Source organism: Heterocephalus glaber, unplaced genomic scaffold (assembly GCF_053883595.1).
Source record: "Heterocephalus glaber isolate CG9 unplaced genomic scaffold, H.glaber_assembly_v1.0 deba00001600, whole genome shotgun sequence".
In the NCBI taxonomy this organism is placed as follows: Eukaryota; Metazoa; Chordata; class Mammalia; order Rodentia; family Bathyergidae; genus Heterocephalus; species Heterocephalus glaber.
The window spans coordinates 361869-379961 of NW_028258372.1; the positions used below are offsets into that span (position 1 = coordinate 361869).

The 18093-nt window shown below is 38.4% G+C and overlaps 1 protein-coding gene and 1 long non-coding RNA gene across 2 annotated transcripts in view; one reads left to right on the top strand and one right to left on the bottom strand.

Moving 5' to 3' along the window:
• Window positions 1-12113, top strand: part of LOC101721864 (uncharacterized) — a 36280-nt gene extending 24167 nt beyond the window's left edge. The window contains exons 4-5 of the long non-coding RNA XR_002397903.2: window positions 8845-9034; window positions 10505-12113. This is a non-coding gene — a long non-coding RNA (uncharacterized LOC101721864). The remainder of the gene's footprint in view (window positions 1-8844; window positions 9035-10504) is intronic.
• Kcnk2 (potassium two pore domain channel subfamily K member 2) overlaps window positions 1-18093 on the bottom strand; it is a 183024-nt gene that overhangs the window by 150557 nt on the left and 14374 nt on the right. The window lies entirely within an intron of this gene.

Consider the following 18093-nt stretch of genomic DNA (forward strand, 5'->3'; position numbering starts at 1 on the left):
CCAAGGTTGTATTTCTTCCCCTTCTAAATGCCTGTCTTTAAAAATACAGTAGATTGGCCCGAGTCTCTCTCCTATAAAATGGTCCTCTCTCGCCTGCACAATGGGCCATTGCCTTTCACCTCCATAAGTTCACAAAGTCCACAGATTCCACATGCAAAGCACATGGGTGTGCCCAGACCATGGCACCCCTCACCCCTCCAAAGCCCAGTGAGTGTGAACTCCTAATTCTGCTTAATAAACCCACCTATGCCTTTGGCTGACGCATCCTGCTGCTTTCTGTCACGGCCAGGAGCCTACACCCTGGGAAGGGGTGAGTTGGGGTCCCCATCATCTCTTTGGGGAGACTTCCTTAGACCCCCGGTGACACTATGCATCGAGGACTAACCTGGCATGTATTTCTCACCTGAGTAATTTCTCCCCCTTCCTATGAGGAAGCTATGATGAAGTGGATCCACAGAGCTCTGGGCAGGGTGAGAGGGAGCCACTTGGCCATGTTAGCAGGCTGCAAAGGATCAGAGCCAGGAAGGGAAAACGGCTTTGTCTCAGGAAGCCCAGGTCTCAGGTCTCCTCTGTCCCCCGGCCCTCTCTCCAGCCCTCCTGCTCACTCCCCTTTCTCTCCTTGCCTTCCCCTCTTTCTTCTCCAGCCTTCCCTCCAGCTGCCTTTCTCCCTCCCTATATCTCCTTGCCTCCTCTACTTGCATCCCACAGCTCCTGTCTGCTCCCTCACACCCCTCTTGCCTGACTCATCTGAAATGTGCTATCATCACACATGGGGAGAAGAAACCTTAGATCTAACAAGCTGAAGGACCTTGAGCAGCAGAGGCAGAGTGGCTTCCACTGCACAGAATCGTCAGTGTTAGGTGTAAACCCTGACGCCGGCAGGAGCCACACCTTTCGTGGTCACTCTGCAGGCCCTGGACTCACCCCAGATCTGGGAGACTTCTCCTTCTGCCCTGACTCCAGCCCAGCCCCTTTGCATCGCAGCCCTTTGTGATATGCCTGTGGGGTTACAGCGCTTAAAGATCATCTGGTGTCTTCCCACATCTCCTGCCAGGTATGATTCAAATGCAACAGGTGCTTAAATATGCAAATATTAATTTCATTTTTTAAAAACGTATGCACCTCTAGTTTGCTATTTCCTCATGCACAGGCTTAACCTGACCACTGGGCCATCCAACTGCATACAGAGCAGAGCTGGAAAAGAGCTAGCAGCCTACTTAGAAATGGAGCAGCAAGCCAGCTACAAACTTCAAAAAGAGTGACACAGTTAGGTAACAAACTTACACCATGATCACTGTGCCCTAGATGCTGTTCAGCCAGTTACACATAGTCCTCACAACAAATATTTTAGATAACTGTGCATATTATTCCTATTCTAATAAGGAGATGGTGAAGTATTCAGGACATAAACAAATTTCCAGGAATTGGATCTGGTGCTGTTGCCATCTTCTCAGCCTCAGTGAGCATTTGTCTCTTGTATATCGTGCCTTAAAACATGGGGTGCATATTACTTTCTACAAATGTTTTCTATGTTAAAACACAGAGGTAACTCTGATATGGCCTTAACCCATTTCTCCTTTTCTAAACAAACTTTCAGAACATCATTTCACCAGAACTTTGTTGTTATTCAGCACTTCTGATAACACGGGTCATAAGTATCATTGCTACCAAAAATGCCAGTCTAGATGCCCTCACACCCTTGGCTTTCTATATATACTCTACTGCTTTTATAAGCCACTCCTTCAGGTACTGCAACATATTTCTAAAATGGACACAGAGTAAATTGTCTTTGAGGTGGTATTAGACTCTAAATAACTGCTTTAGGATGCACAACCCACTTCCTATTGTACATAAAACAGGTGTCTCTTGTCTTGTGCTGGGCCACCAGGCAGGAGTCCTCAAAGAAATGCAATATGTGGTCCCTGAGTGTAAATGTCCATGGGTGTTGGTTGTAGCCATTCCTCAAGCAGATCAGAGTTCTAGGGCAGGTGACATCAGCTCCACCATCAGCTCAATGGACATTTCAACCAGGTAGAGAAATCCAAACAAGAGGAAAAGAGTTTCAAGTCAGGTGAATGGGAGGCTGGGAGGTAAATATGGAAAGCAGAAGGTGCAGAATCTGCCTCTCTTTATTCAAGTGGGGAGCAGTCAGACCCAAAATCATATAAGATCCTGGAAAGGACATCCAGGAACCTCATTTTACCTCCTCACTTTAAAAGGAAAGGCCTTCAACCAGGACCTTCAAAGAATGAGTCCTTTTCCTCTGGACCCTCATGAGCTGCTAAGAATACAGGTGACCCTACACCAGCAGATCTTCGAGAATGCCTTATTACATCTCATTCAAAGCCAACAAGCAGAGCAATGTTCCTCCACTAGTTCTTTCTCAGAGCTTGCTTTGCGCTCATGCGGAAATAAGTGTGTCACCATCTCTGAAATAGAAACACATTCTGAGCATACAGAGAGGATTTCTCATCACTGACAGTGATCGGGAAATTTCAGACACTTGTGTGAAGGTGGCTTAAACACACTCCCACACTGATAACTCTTGGGTCTTGCTCTGCCATGTACTCAGGAATATCAGTAAAACTTTGTAAGAGGCAAAGTGTGATCGATGCTTTTAAAACAACATGAACTGATTACTCAAGGTAAAAACTTGCACCAATCTTAGCTCAGGAGTGGTGCCACGCACCTGTAGTCCTGCACCTAGGACACTGAGAAAGAGGATCCCAAGTTTGAGCCCAGCCTGGGCAATTCAGCAATTCAGCAAGACCCTGTCTCAAAACTTAAAACATACAGTACATGAATAGGGCTGGGGCTACAGCTCAGCACAAAGGGCCTGGATTTAATTCCCACTACCGGAAATAAAGTAAAACACAAAACAAAAAAAACAAACAAACAAAAAAACTTACACAATTCTCAAGTATTTTAGATTTTGTGATAAATGATGTGCATATCATATTCTCAAGCAAGCAATTCATTTGATCTGGTTACTGTAGAATTTTAGTTCTATACTCATTATTCAAATTAGTGATCTCACACATGAATTGATGCTCCACTTTCAAATTAGTGATTGAAAGATGTGGTTTCGTGGGCATTTGACTTCCTTATAATATTTGGTATTTGGTTAAGACAAGCTGCAACAGAGCTCATGTGAAGAACATACTGTATTAGGAGAAAAAAAAAACTTATACTCTACGTGCACTGCGATTAGTCTTTCTGAATAAGCCATGGCTGGTTCTTGTGGAAAAAGGCCCCAAAGCCCTCCCTAACAACCAGAAAAATGTCCCTGGTCAGGTGATAATTTTTATGTTTCCACATATTTTTATGTTTGCGTTGTCGCTTGCTCTTTATAGGAAGACAGGTGCTGCCTCCACAGAGGACTCTCTGCATTCTCCTGCTGCCCTCTTGCTCCCGCTTGGGGCCTCCCTGTCCCTGGTAGACCTAGGGACACTGGTGGTCAAACACTGTAGCTTTCAGGCCAACCAACCATTCCCAGCGTGTCCTTGGCATTTGTCTTGGGCAATGAGTTTCACCCAAGCGAGCGTAGCACCTCCTCTAAGGCTGCGATGAATTACGCGCTCCTGGTGCAGGGCTGGTGGGGGACAAAGCAGCCCTGAGGCTGCTGGCTGCGGCTCCCTTGGCCCAGGGTCCTGCAGTCAGAGCTCAGAGTGAGCAGAGAGCAGCTTGGAGAAGGGGGCTCCAAAATGCCTTGGACAGCCTCCTAACTACCCAGTTTCTGTCCCCCAAGGCATGCGACATGGAGAACTCTGAAGGAAGGTCAGTCTCACAACTGTAGACCTCTTGCATCATGAGATGAATACTTACAGAAAGCACCAAGCTCAAAAAATACATTTGCAACTCAAAAAAGCAGACTTGTCTCCTACAGTGTCCTCATGGAAGGTGGATGAATGGACCAAAGTCAGCTTTGCAAAGGCAGCTCTGAAGCAGCTGTCTAGGAGCGCTGGGCAGAGTGGAGAGGGCGGTCAGCATGGACAGGCAGGCAGCAGGAAGGGTGACTTCTAGCACTCTGCTGCACAGTGGGACAGCAACGACTGGCAGCAATTAATTACTTCTTTGAACATAGCTCGCAGAGAGGGTGCTGAATGTTTGCAACACAAAGCAGTGAAAGGCATACCAGTAACCCTGACCCGACCCCTGCACATTATATTCAACATCAAGCTGGGCCCCATAAACATGTACAATGATATGTGCCAATTTTTAAAAAATTTAAATATATAAAACTTTCATCCTACCTTTGTAAGCTAAGAACACGATGCAAAAGAGAAAAAGCATTTTTTCCATTATCTAGAATTTCCTATCTGAAACTGTGATTTGAGTTCCAGCATAACCATATCACTTTTTCAGATAAATTTTTTTAAAGTTTTAAAAATATTTTAATACTTCTACACTTAACATCTTTCATGATTTGTTTTGATTTTCCATCCCATTTTACTCCTCACATACCTTTTTTTCATTGACTCATTCACAGCTCATTCGCACATTTTCCAGTGTTTACACTGAGGCCCTCATCCACGTTAGGGCCTCAAATGTTTGTTGATTGAGTAATCAATTTCTCAAACCTTTCTATTTACCTAGCTAAAGTCCTATAGCTCTCAAAACTGATACAAAATGCCACAATGGGCACATGGTAAGTATTCAATAAGGTTTGATTTTTTTTTTATGATATTGTTTAAGTCACTATTATTAAGTGAATTGCCGGTAATATTTCTGTCCATTTTCTGTGAAAAAGTGTTCTCCAAGGGCAAAGTTAAATTTTGATTAATTTTTTTGCAGCAGACTCAGGCAATAGTTTCCTGTCATGATATTGAAGTTTCCACTTTAATTGTAACAAGGAACTATATTCTTAATGTTTTTCAAACTTTTCCAGGTTCAAAAAGTTTTGAAATTATGTTCAACTTTATCATCTTAGAAACTTTCCAGAAAATTTAATCCCTAAAACAGAGGGTGTGTAAGTCATCACTCTACTTTCACAGATACTTATTTCTTTTTGCAAAAAGCTTAACCTGAAAGTGACCTACACTCTGCCTAAACTTCAATACCTCCTTGCATCAAAAGCTGCTATAAGCGAAGCCAATGCTCAGATTTATATCACATGGTAAATCCAAAAACATACTTTTGATGTAAATTTTTTACAATTGCTTTAATTTTTAAGTCAGGTTGTTTAGATATTTCTGAATTTTAAAATATAAAAGAAGGATATCACATTTGATTTTCATAAAATGATTTAAGTTTTTAAAAGGTGAGAAATCTGTTATGCACATAGAAATATGGTAATCATTCAAGGAAACCAGTATCTGTTATTCTAATGACAGCTTTCTCCTGACTGTGCTGGATAGAGTCTTTGGGTGTGAGATTTCAATGTTGAAAGGACAAGCATCAGATGACTATTTTATATGAGAAAATTAAGTCTCCCCTAGTGCCATATTCTTTTATATAAGGGTCAAATTTGACCTTAGTCAAATACAGTTCCAAACCATATCCACCACACCTGGAAAATATTAAAATGATACAGCATTGAAAATTAAAATTCATGACTATACAGTATATACATTTCATCCTTTAAGGATTTTTTTTCTAGATATATACATTTTTATGCCAAAGGCCATCTCTAGAAAATGTAGAGCTATCTATTTCCCAAACAGTATTTTCTAAATCAAAACCATTTGTTGACATAGATTTCCATTCACCCCACAGGACACTTCCATTAGCTCTACCTTCCTAACTCCTACCTAGAATTTACAAGTCTGGTATAGCTTAATATTTTCGAATCACTCCTGGATTTTGATCAATTCTTGGTAAAGCAGATTTTTCTATAATTACTTGAACTATTATTGTGTATATTTCTGTCCCACAAAACGCTGTAGAGTTCTGCTTCTGTGCAGTTGCTTTCACAATGTAATGGATGTCTATGTTTTGCCAGTGGTGAGTCTTTCAGCAGAGTAATTACTACAAATCGCACCCTTATCAGCATCAGGAGCTGTATTCACAGCACACACACCAGCACTCCTGCAGAAGTCGCACATTCGTTGGCATGGCAAAAACCAAAGGCAACAGAGTGGAAAATTTCCTTTCTAGATGACAGCTCAAAAACCCTATTACAAACACATAGATTACATTGGACAACTACCCAAGGACTTTGTTTTATTTTCAAAAATTATTCAAGGCCCAACTATACATAGACTGAAGAAGAAGGCTTTCAGATAATATTCCAAGGACAGAATTTTCAGATGCTGTCTGTCAAATCCAGCAAAGATTACATGCATGTTTTGAGTTGTTTCAACATGCATTTAGGAAAAAAACAAGAAATGTATAATCTTTTTAAAAAGTTCTTATCTCACTGTTACTCACAAGGTCATCTTTTGATGAACAACAAGCAGCAAGATTATATTCTCTTTGAATTTTAGTTTGCAAAGGAAAATTATCACATTCAGAGAAGAGATCAGAACCCTTAAGGGCATAATTAATGTCACAGAGACCCATAAAATTACTCCCCTAGTCTAATATTAGGTTTCATCTGAGAACAGTAAGGGCTATTTTACTGATAGGAATAGTTACTGCTTCATAGTTCAGCTAATCTCAAATATGTCTTTAACTTTGTTGATTTTTTTAAAAAAGGAATACCTGCTAACCATTAAAATATACACAAATACACATGCATAAATACAGAAACACCAGATATCAAGTTATAGGATCTTGCCATGTCCAGTCAAGATCCCCAATTATTGTCCAATTTGCACATCTCTTGATCAAATTGCATATGTATGTAGTCCTGCTCTTTCAGGATTTTACTTTTTCCTGCATGATTATGACAGTACATGGTAAAATGAACAGGCCCTTAATTAAATCAACTAGTGGGTACTTGGCCAAGCACCCACAATTTATAATATTCAGCCTAATAATAATATCTGTACCATTTTATAACTAAGAAAATTGAGAAATTTAGAGAACTGGCATTAAAACCCAGGTTTCCTAAGAAAACCCATTTACTTTCAATTATGTCATGCTATCCAAAGTTTGTTATAGGATATTATGAGATAATTTGTGCAAATATATCAGGAAAGTTCTGTATGAAATAAAGATTAATGGAGTTCTTTGCCATATGAACTACCAGATATAATGTGTTGTACAAGCCACCCAGAGGAATATAATGTCTATACTATTGCCAGGGAAAATACTCTCTCTGGGTAAGCCATGCTTACAAATGCAACAAAATGATTTGTTCAATATTTGTTCCCTTAACCTTATGTTCTGTGACTTTCTGCATAAATATTGTCTGTGAGACTGAACCCTACAGAGAAAAGACCATTTGCTTATTCTTCTCTCGTGGTTTTGATCTTAAATGTCCCCTAAAGGCCCATCTTCTAATGGAATGGTCACCAGCCCGGGGCCCTGTTGAAAGGTAGTGGAACTTTAAGAGGTGAGGCCTCACGGGAGGATATTAGGCCAGGTGGGAGTGTGTCCTCGGAGGGGACAGTGAACCCTGGCCCTTTCTTTGTTTCTTGGCTGTGAAGTGAGCAGCTCCTGCACCACATATTTCCCCTATGATGTACGGCATCACCACAGGCCCAAAGCAATGGATGAGGCCAAGTGACCATGGACTGAACCCTCTGAACACTGCAGGCAAAATAAATCTTCTTTTTTTAAGTTGACTTCTTCAGGTGTCTTTGCCACATTGACAAAAGCCAACCACAGCCTCTTATAGCCATTAATGTGATGCTCTACAACAAAACAGAAGTCAGCAGACTGTACTTCTCCCTGAGGCTATACACCTTAAGATGTAATTCATCTGAAGATTGATTCATCTAAAGATCATCAAGGATGAGAATGAGGTCATAATTCTGTGCATATCTACAGACACATCGAAATTAAAGAATTTAACACATTTTAAAAACAAGTATTTGTATATAAACCCAAATTTTTCTGAGTAGTAAAATCTGACTACATACAGTTTTCTTGAGTGGTCCCATTAATGATAGATGAAGACAGAAAAAAAAGTTGCCCTTTCTTATCACTTTGCATTATAATTTTAAGAAAAAGCTTAAAATATTTGATTTTCATCTGATTTTAAACCACTGCAATCTTCTTGTTAGCTATAGCTTAGCACATTCTATGAGCCAGGCACACTGTCAGGAACTCCTGCACACAGATCTTGCTTCAATTCCTACTGCAACTTCTGGAAGTAGCTTTTATCATCCTTAGTTTCTAGACAAGAGAACTGAAGCTTACTTAAAACAAATCTCTAAGAAGTAGCAGAGCCACTTAAACCCCAAACATATAACAAAATGGAAAATTACTGTTTTGAGGTACAATCCTCTGAGTATTTGGTTCCTAACACATTGACTGACACATTGAAATCTAAGGTTTTTCTTTACTCTGACAAGTAGATGAGGTGGAGATGAGTGAAATATAAGGATATAAAAGTTTGAAACTGGGTCTGAAGCTTGTGGTTTGGCCCAAAGGACTTATCCAGCCTTTCTTTCCTTGGAGGAGTCTCTGTCTAGAGTTTTATTTTAGCCCCAAGCAGCCTGTAGAGGTGATGTGTCTGGTGGATGTTAATACCTGGTGTAATGCTGGTAGGCAGTACTAGTTCTTAGCTGGATGAATCCCACTTAGAGAAGAGAAAACTAGTTTGCCTAAGTCCTCATAGCAAACAAAGGGCCACACTGTGTCTAAATCCCCACACACATTCCTACCATGTCATGTTGACTCTTAGACGTAGTCTTAACTTCTTAGTAGTCTTGACTTCTAGGGAAGCCACTCCCTCCTTCCTAAGCAGATCTTTCCAGTAAGTAAGTCAGTCTCTTTGTTTATATTTCTCCCCAGGTCCTCATTAGTCATACAGTTAGAAAATGAAGATGTGAAGGATTATCTTTCTTAACATCACACAATTACTCAGGAGCAGAACCACGTCTGGTTTAATCCTGAAGAGCAATGTGTATAAAGTCAAACAGGCCCAGGTTCAGATTCCATCTTGTCACTGAATGAGAAATGCGACCTTGAGGAAACTGTGTTTGTAAGCTCTCTCTGTTTTATTTTTAAAATGGAACTAATAATAGTACTTTTCTTATAAGCAATCTTAAGAATGAAAGTAATCATAAATATTATATGGGACTCATTCTGTGCCTTACCATAAGCCACCAAGGTGGATAGGTTATTATTTTCTTCATAGATAGGAGCATAAGTCAGAGATGGATTGAGTAGCTTGCTTAACATCCCATCACAGTAAACGGGGAGTTCAGATTCAATAGCAAACTGCCTGGTTCAAAAGCCTCTGACCACTAGAGTATTGCAATGGAAAGTACTGAGCACAGGACGTGAAATATACTACATCCTCCACCCAGGGCTCCGTTTTACCATGATCACCCTTTCCCACTCCATACCCTTCTACAGAGTGGCACAGCCAGATTGCTCAGTCCCCAGCAAGCTGCAACTCACTGTAGAAAAGCGCTCTCCTGGCAGGCAATGAGCCATGAGAGAGCCGCCCTTCACTCACTCATCTGCCATCAAAAGCTCCCAGATTTCAGGATGCTCAACGTAGATGACTTCTACAGAGGGTAAACAAAAAATTATTGAAAAGCAAATTGTATATGATGGCAAAGATCCAAGTACTGAGCAACCTACAATCCAAAAATGAAAAATACTTGTAAAAAGAGAACTTGGGGCAAACAATAGAAACACTCCAATAAAACGAAATGTTTATTTTCTCACCATAATTGTCTGAGATCCTAAGTATTTCCCTACTCTGCCCATTTTTCAGGTTAAATTTTGTGATTATTATTATATTTAAATTGAGTACCTCTATCAATTAATACAATCAATTAGCTTCACATTGCTTCTCTTCAATATCCAATACCATATTATTTGACAGTGATTCATTTCTAGTTTGGAAGGTAATGGAAATGTAACAACTTTGGATGGGGTTATAGGAAAACTCGAAAAAACAGTGTCCTCTGTGAAGGCTCAGGAAATGTAGCTCCTGTGATAAATGGCTGATTAAGCAATGCTTCATCTTTCAAATTATTTCGTTTTTACATGAGAAGGTTTAGTAACAGGTAGAATTCTCATTCCTTCCCGAAAGAACTGCAGTCTAACTTATTGGCTAGCTTGTCAAAACTGGAGTACATTCAGGGTTTCGAGTCAAAATAACTTTTTTTTCCCCCATTAAGTTTATTGGTACATTTTAGGTATACAATATAGCTACATTCATCATCGGGATCTTGTACCTTTACATGATGTATCTTGGTTCTTATTTTTTCCCCATTCCTCTGCCCTCCTTTCACCCCCTCCATGTCAAAATAACTTTAATTTTGAGGTCAAATGTAGTTGAGAAAAATTAAACACCAATCAGAGCACAGAATGACTCTTGTTAGCTTTGATGTGTAAGCAAAAATCACACAAATTGACCTAAATTTGATTTGACATTCTTATAGATATTCATAAAACAAAATGACTAATTATTGATTTGTATCTTGTTTTTCTTCAGGTACAAATAGAGGCATCTTTGCATTTCTTCGACATTATCTGCCCAACCTAATTTCTACCCTAACCGAAATCTTAATTCTCTTCTTTTGATAGCATAATTGTTTCCATGGAAACAACAAAAGATGTGCCAGTAGTCTACTGCAGGTGAAAATAATCATAACATATTTTCATGTAAACGACTTTATGAGAAGAGAGACTGAAAAGGGAAATGAAGCAAAGTGGCATTCAGAGAGCAGAAGTGTTTGGATTAAAGTATTTTCCAGTGGTTTCAGTGATGTTTAGAGGAGAATCAGAGAGAGAACTTCAGCCAATCATACCTCTTGATTAGCCTTTGTTTACAAGGGACACTTTAGAATTTACTGAGAACAAAGGAAGGGGGTTCCTGCTTTGGGAAATATAACCAATTGATTCCATTTCTATATCACTTTGCAAATTCTTTGGGGACAGAATGAAAAATGTGGAAATAAAAATAAAAACCGATCCCAGAGCCTATCTGTAATCCCACAAATTGTGTGCCTCTTTAAAGTGGTCCAGACAATGGTCACAAATTTAAAGAATAAAATTTGGACCCTGAAATGGAAAGGTCCACTCCCTTCACACATTCACATCCATTTCCACTGCAGCCCTCCATTTCCTGGCACCCAGCCCCTGTGGGACAGGAGGAAGATCTGCCCAGGGGGTACAAGCAGGAGTTGCCCTGAGTCTCTCCTATTTCAGGTCTGACCAAAGCTCCGAGGACAACACTGACAAGTCATGGTGCAAGGAACTGAAGGAGGAGGACTCGAGAGAAGAGTTAAGAGCAGATAACAGACTGACTCAGTTCCCTCCTGCTCCAGGACTAGGAGAATGCAGGGAGACTGAGGAGCTAGAAGCACCTTCTTGCATCTTGGAGGAATAATGGGGATCCACATCACTGAGCACATCCTGCTGCCTTCTACCACCTTACATACCGATAAGAAACAGAGAGAAGTGCTGCGATCAGGAATGATGGAGATCACTGCAGATTCTACAAACATTAAAAAGATAATAAGAGCATATTTTTAAAAGTGATGTCAATAAATTTGATATTATATGAAACTGACAAATTGCCTGAATAAGACAAAACTAACAGGTAAATATAGACTATCTCCATATTAATTCTATTAATGCAGTCATCATATTAATATCCTAATTTCCCATAAAAATTTTAATCTCAAGTAATTCTGTTGATGAAGTCTACCAAACATTTAAATTAAAAGTATTTTAAAATTCTTTCAGAAAATAATGAAAAAGGGAGTATATTTGACATATTTTATGAAGTCAATCACCCTTATCTCAAAACCTAGTAATGGCATGGAAAAAAAGAAGAGGAAGAAGAAATAAAACTACAAACCAGTATACTGTACCTCATCAGCTTTGACCTAGAAATCTTTAACAAATACTAATGATTTAAATGCATAAATATATAAAAGGGGGCCAGGGATTTAGCTCAGTGGCACCGTGCCTGCCTTGCAAGCACAACGTTCTGAGTTTGATCCCCGGTACCAAAAAAATAGATAAATAAATAAAATAAATAAATAAATAAAAGGTTAATCTATCACAACATATTAGAGTTTATCTCAAAAACATAATAAAGGACAAAATAAAAACCATATGATCATTGTAGTAGATACAGAATTATAACTTAACAAACTTAGATACTCATTTAGAAAAATGAAAATCTCTCAATAACCTTATGAACCAGATAAAAGGTGACTACCAAAAACAAAAATAAGAAACTGATAGTGTAAACAAGGGTTAAAATGATTAAAATGAATAATTGATAATTTGAAATAGGAAAAAAAGTCCAAAGATGAAGGGGTGAAGGGAGGGGAAGGGGAAAGGAAAGGAGGGAAAGGAAAAACTATTAGAAAAGAAAAAAAATGGAAATGAAATCTATGTAAATAGGGAAGGGTGGAGGGGGTGAAGGGTGCACAGGTAATGGGGAAAAAATAAGAACAAAGATGCATCATGTACAGGTACAAGCACCCAATGATAAATATAAATGTATTGCATACCTAAAATGTACCAATAAAAGAACTAAAAAAAAAAAATAAGAAACACCAGAACTCTATGGCTAATAGCATATGTAATGGTGAAACAGTGAACATTAATTCCATTGCCTTCCTAAGATCAAGATATTCATTCTTACTACTTCGATATTGAGCAGGAGTCTTAGCAGAGGCAATAAGGCAAGAAAGAGAATAAAAGGAATTAGGAAGAAAAGAAAGCAAAAAAAACCTCTCCATTATAAATGTTATCTCAGAAAGTTTTAAGACATTCATAAAGCAAGTAGTAGAGCCAATAAGTGAATTCATCAAGGTTGTTGGATAAAAGGTTAATACTCAAAATCAGTCAAGTTCATATATATTAGAAACTACTGGAAAATAAAATTAAGGAAATAATACCACATACAATAACACCAAAAACATGGAATGCCAAGGGATACATTTAATGAATATTTGCAACATCTGTACATTGAATACTACAAAATATTGTTGATATTCATTAAAGAAAACTTAAGTAAATAGAGGATTATAATGCTTTCAAGAATTAAAAGTCTCAGTCCTGTTAACATAAAATACTCCCCAAATTGACCTACAGATTTAAGACAATCCAGCTCAAATTTTAAGTGATAAACAGACAAGCTCATTCTAAAATTTATTTTGAAAATACAAAGTACATAGAATAGTTAAAACAATGTTAAAAAGAAAAAATGTAAGACTGCATTAAAGCTTTAATACTCTCTGCAAAGCTTTGTTATTAAGACAATGTGATTATTGATGTAATGATAGAAAAATGGAACAATGGAATAAAATAAATAGTCCAGATGTGGACTTACACATATGTAGACAACTGGTTTTCAACAAAGGCACGAAAACATTTCAGTGGGGGAAAGGAATGTCTTCCCAACAAATGGTGCTAGACTCACTGGGTGTCCATATGGAGAACAAATGAATCAATGATGTTTATCTCGCCATACATCAAAACCAACTTGAGAAGGATGGCGGGCTTAAAAGTAGAGCTACAGTGATCAATTTTTTAGAAAAAGAAAACACGGAAGAGTATCTTCACAGACTTGAAATAGGTGAAGATTGCTTACACCATACTCAAATAGCACCAACCATTAAAAATTAATAAATTAAAATTCATGAAAATTAAAACCTTCCAATTGCCAAAAGATATTGCTAGGAAAATGAATAGACAAGAATGGACTAGGGCAAAGATTTTGCTGTATACATACCTAACAAAGGACAAGTGTCCAGGATATATAAAGAACTAAAAACCAATAAAACAACTACTATGCCAAATACCGATGAGGATGCAGAGCAATAAAATCACTCATTCATTACTGCTGGAAATGCAAATACCCAGCCACTCTGACTCTTTTTTAAAAATCAAATTAATAATAATAAGTTACATACTTATCACAAAAAAACAGTGCAATCCCAATTCTAAGTATTTACAAAACTGAATTAAAACTTTATTGTCACATCCAAACTTATGCACCATTGTTTCTAGCAGCTTTATTCATTATCACTAAAAACTAGAAACAACCAGGAAGCCATTCCACAGGCAAATGAATAAGCAAATTGTGGTTCATTTAGAATCATCTGAATCCCAAACTAAGGGATGGCTACTCAACTAACTTATGTGACAACACAGGCGAACCTTATGTTCATATTGCTAGGTGAAAGAAGCCAAACCAAACAGCTGCATATGTAAGATTTCAATCATATGACATTATGAAAAAGGCAATCTATAGGAAAAGAGGATAAACGAGTGGATTCCAGGACTTGGAAATATCATCACCACATTTATTCTATATTGATTCAGGAAGTCTAATGAAAACAATGACATAAGTACATTAAATAGCTGGTATAAATATTGGAAATGAAACTCTATTTCCTAGACATGATTGTACTCGTAGAATCAAAGACACTCAAAAAGGGAGAATCTGTTAGCATTGATAAAAATATTAGATGGAAAGGCTAGATACAAAGTAAGTGCATAGATGAAAATTCAATATTTAATTAGCATGAAACTCAATTTGGGAAAGAAAATAAGATGATCTATAGAAGGAAATTTTTCTTCAAACCAGGCACACGTTCTGAAACAGTTAAAGTACTAATCCTATCTGACCATGTCAGATATGAAAATATCAGATGGATCAAAATGTTAAGTATAAAATATCACATCACTATTTTACTACGATTTCTGGGAAAGGCCTAGACAGGGCTAAAAACAATAACTGTTGTATGGCAGAAGATACTATAAACAAAGATACTAAACAAATGGTAGATTTAGAAAACATGTTTGGGATTCAGATGACAGATAAGTGTTTAAAAACTATAATTACATGAAAAGTGCTTTACAAATTGGCAAGGAACAGACAACAACCTAATAGAAAAATGAGCAACAAATATAGCAATTCACAGACAAGCAAATTCAAACAGCAGGCAGATATGGGAAAATACTGTTTAAATTCACTAACAGAAAAATGGAAACTGAACCAACAAAAAACTGCGACTTGAAATCTATTAGACTGAAAAAGTTCTTTAACAGTGACAATAATAGCACTGTCAGTAGAGATATATGGGGAAAGTATTTTAAATGCTACTAGTGGAAAAGTAAATTTGTACAGCTTCTTTAGTATGCAACCTGGAAATATTTATTAAAATTAAGAGATACATAAAGCTTTTGACCCAGCAATCCATCTCCTGGATATATATCTCACAGAATAACACCCAAAAGTAACTAAGGATATATGAACCAAGATCTTTATCGCACCACTCTTTGCAGTGGCAAAAATACAGACACAAAGGGATAAATCATGGTAATCTACAGAACACAATATTATTAAGCCATGCCTATTGCCCTGGAGGGATTCCCAAAATTTATTACTTTGAAGAAGTAAGATGCAAAGGAAAATAGTCCATCATACGGTTTCACTTTTAGAGTAGAAACAATGACAAAACACACACATACGTGTGTGTGTGTGCACACACACGTATGTGTGCCTATGTGTATATAGTGTTTATAAATATGACATTTGCATATAAATGAGATATGGGTATGGAATCACTGGGAACAATACAGAAGAATATATAGAAGACTACATTAGTTTACACTTGTGAACCATAATATTTCTTAAAGTAGTTAAGGGAGCAGAGAGAAAGCAGGGAGTAAGGAGCAATGGAGGAAACCCAAAAGCAAAGAAAACATTCCACCAAAGAGAAAGCATGATGATAATCTCACATAAAGCGTAAACGTTTGTGTGTGAATGCATATCTCCTGACCTGTATGAGCAAAGCAGAGCTACACTTATTATTGAGTGTGCTCTTGCAAGCACATGATATGTACTCATTTATTTAACCTTCACCACAACCCTGTGAGGTTCAAACTATTATGATCTTCCTTTAATAAAGAGGAACTATGAAGTAAAGTAACTTCCTCAGCTTTACCCAGTGTGTGAGCTTTAGGGCTTGGATTTGAACCCAGGAAGCATAACCCTGAAACACCAGCCCATAACCACCAGATACCTTGGCTCTTAACCTATTTATGTCCCAGACATGTCATTAAACTTAATACACAAGTTCCAATGTATGTTTGTTTGAGCAAGAAGAAGATGCTTTAGTCTGCAGTCATTTAAATTTGGTAGCTTTGGAGGATAGGGATGGATATACAAGCTATGGAGGGGACTTTGCTTTGTTTTTATGCATCACTAAAACATGTTGCATAAGCAGCCCACAGAGTCTCTTACATTGCACCCAAAACAATGAACAACTGAGTTTTTTGTTTTGTTTTGTTTTTCTCAGTTCGGGCTCTTTGATATTTAAGCAACATTTGTTCCACAAGAATTTCAGACATGAAACACTTTATGAAGGAGATAGCATTTAGTACATGGGTGAGCTTTGGAGAAGTCCGAGAAACAACATGAGAACAAGCTTAAGGCAGACAACTGCAAGGCAGCTTTCAGCATATTGCTTTAGAAACCTGGGAGTGCACATGTTTGCGCATGAAAGCAGTATTGTAGAGTTGGAAGATTGCATAGACTTACAGCTTTGAATGTCAGAATTGGGCAAGTGTTATTCATTATCCAAAGGGACTGGGCTTCTGCCACACTAGGCCTCTTAAAATTGGTTGGTCCCACTCTGAGAGCACATTGCTCCTTGCCACTGCCCTTTCCTTAGCTGGAGCCTGAAAGTTCTCAACATCTATGTGGATCCAGCAAGTCCACAGTGTGTCAGGCCAGGAGTGGGCCTGGAAGATGGACAGAACCCATGCAGGTCTCCACACCTGCTCAGGTCCCTCACCCCACCTCTACCTGAGCAAAGTCAATGCCCCCATCCAAAGGTGCCTGCTCCCCTCTGTGGCTTGTTTCTCAGCAGCAGATTTATTCTACACTCAGCTGTGGTTTTCTAATCCTGGTTAGGAAAATCCCCAGAGCAGAGGATGCAGATTTCACTCTTCTCCTTTGTGTCCTCAAGACAAGAACACAAAGACATAAGAACACTACTCAGTGGAGGAGAGATGAAACAAAACAAGCAAAATTGGGGCCAGGGATTTAGCTCAGTGGTTCAACTGCCTGCCTCACAAGTGCAAGGTCCCGAGTTTGATCCCTGGCACCAAAAAACAAACAAACAAAAAACAAGCCAAATAGAGTATAATGTAAAATGTAGGGTGGAGAGATCTAAGATTCCAGCCACATCTAAGCCAACATAGCTTTGAACTACCTCTCCTGCAAGTTTTTTTTTCATGGGGAAAACAAAGTGTTTTACCCACAAAAAAATTATTTTTAAAATTTTACAATTGTTCTGCATCATGCCCATTGTTGGTGAAAATAAATGTCAGCGTCTATTATGTGCTTATGAGGAGATACTCCCTGGTTGACGGATTTGAGTTATAATAGTTATATTAGAAAGCAAAACTGTTCATAGCACGGCCAGACCCTCTATCTGGGGCACTCAGAGACTGGCAGTGATTGTTACGGAGTCATTTAATGTAAATGCTCTTAACTCCTTGCATTGTCTGACTGCATCAGTGTAGCTCAGTTCAAACTAGAAAGTAATATTGGAGTGACACATATATAACTGGGGGACAGACTTTTAAAAGCTGGTTCATGAAGGGGTCACTGGACTAGCATGTTCAGTCCCATGCCACTGGGAAACAGAGCAGAATTCTCTTTGTCAGAAGAGTGCACAGGAAGGTACCGCCTGGAGCACAAAGGGCTTATGTATTTCCAAGAATAAATTTCTCTCCCTATCTAATCACATAGCAAAAAAAATGCAACAAAAAACCAACTAAGCTTTCGAGAGAGCTCCTAAAATGCAAGAAGAGATTTTGGAAGGGATTCACACAGCTGTTTCACAGTAGCAATCGCTCTGTTGAAATGGAAAGCTCACATTTTCAGCCACCTCCTTCGATTCCCAAATCTGTAGGCTGTGCAAATCCACGTGGTGACAGCCATACTCTTCATGCTTGACTATTGCACTAGTCAGCTATTTCTCTTTTCATTTCTAGGAATTCATTTTTACTCAGTGACTCATCACCACTCATCAAGCCACTGAC